The sequence below is a fragment of the Limulus polyphemus genome, unplaced genomic scaffold (assembly GCF_000517525.1).
Source record: "Limulus polyphemus unplaced genomic scaffold, Limulus_polyphemus-2.1.2 Scaffold674, whole genome shotgun sequence".
NCBI classification, from domain to species: domain Eukaryota; kingdom Metazoa; phylum Arthropoda; class Merostomata; order Xiphosura; family Limulidae; genus Limulus; species Limulus polyphemus.
In genome coordinates this window covers 311,700-313,673 of record NW_013666284.1, presented here as the reverse complement: position 1 = coordinate 313,673, position 1,974 = coordinate 311,700, and positions in this window count along the sequence as shown.

Sequence of the window (1,974 nt, the reverse complement as noted above, 5' to 3'; positions counted from 1 at the left end):
GTTAATACTAACTACTATTTATTCGTCTTAACTTAGTTAGTGTAAAAAGAAACTAAATAACTAATATATATATATATATATATATATATATATATATATATATATGAAGTTACAACTTTCAGCCTAGTGGGTCTATTAATTTATTTTTTACCTACATTGACTTGTTACTGTATTAGGACACTCCTATACACATACATAGAACATCCACATATTTATTTATACAAAATAGAATCATGGAATATGTAAGCTGACTGTATAAATATAAAGATGTAGTGAAATTACGGTTAGTCTACAATACAATAATGGGTAAGGGCAAAGATCCGACTTAAAAGGGCATGGAAATGGGTTACTTCCTAACATATGCGTCATTATCAAAACTGGCTCTATCAGCCAATCAACATTAGCAATCTACTAGAGAGAGAAATACTTCTGGCGCAAGGTCAGTCTATAGACGTCAGCATGTGCCCCAAATGTCCGGTTCTTACAGTGGTCAAACTTCGATTTCATACAACAGTATTACTGAAGGATATTACAACAGTCATATTCAGTTTACAAAAAAGTCTGAATATCGCTTCTCCCTATACCAACGGTACAGTAAAAATATGAAAAAAAAAACAACGATGTACGTGACCTTGTTCCGACTGTGTAAGTTGATGGAGGAATTTAACAGTGTGAACTATTCTCGTGCGAAATAGATCCCACGAAACTTGTAGCAGGGAGCGAATAACATCCAAAGTGTATCTGAACGTTTTCAATCATGCCCATCGCAATATGCTGCATTTCCACTATGATACAAAAAATTATTAAAACTAAAAAGCTAACGCAACAATCCACAGCATTTGTGATATTCGAAAATGGTTCGAAGAGCATCGTCCTTGGCTCACACAATCACCAGAACTTAATCCGATTGAGCATCTTTGGGATTGTTAGGAACGTCTCATTCATCGCTAAAAGCCTCTGCCGACATCTGTGACCCAGTTACAGACCATACTCCTCGACAATAAACTATTGTATGCAACCGAACAAGATATATTCTAGCCTTTTACAGAACATTCTGCTACTCCGAGTGGGCAATCCTCGTGACAGAAGGTTTGTTTGTTTTATTGCAAAGCTACACAATAAGCAATCTGCGCTTTGTTCACCACGTAGGATCGAACCTCGGATTTTAGCGTTTTAATTCCGTATCGTAGTAAAATATCCATTTATTGTACTCGTAAAGCACACACACACACATCAATATAGGCGTCTTTTATGTCCTCACAAAACGTTTACCTCAAAATTAGCAAATTTCTAACATATAAAAAGACATTCTACGTATCAAGTTTGTTAAACTTGCTATTATCTGTTATTTAGTGGATAGATACATATATATAAAAGTTTGGTAAGCCTATCGCAATCCATCATCTAGTTGGTTATGTACATTTTTATATGTTTGTTTAGGCTGTTGTTATCCGTTATCTAGTTGGTTGGATATATTTCCAACTTCACCTTTCATTCTACATTGTACCCCCCCTCCCCTCCCCTAAAATAGCTTAAATCACTCTCTGGTAATATAAACTCAAAATAACATATCTGCTGTTATGAATAATAAATAGCCCGTGTTAAACTCAAGGACACAGGAAGAGAGAGAGGGTAACTATCTTGATTAATGGATGTCAAATAATAAATTATTTTGTGCTACCCTGTGCGCTACTTAATAATAAGTACATAAGAAATTGCTGCCTATACTTACCATTAACAATGTAACGTTTCTCTCTCTCCATTTTGCTAGAGATTGATCGTGTATTATTTAAAAAAGAATCACAAAGATAGACAGAAAAAGAAAGTATACTGAATGGATAATCCATAATATTTTTCTATCGGGGCCGAAAGTAAAAAACAGCCCACAAAGAAAATATTTAAACAGGTCACAAGAGAGTTAAGCTTTACTGAAAGCAAACTCTTTCTTTCTCCAAAAATGGGCTTAGGTGTCGA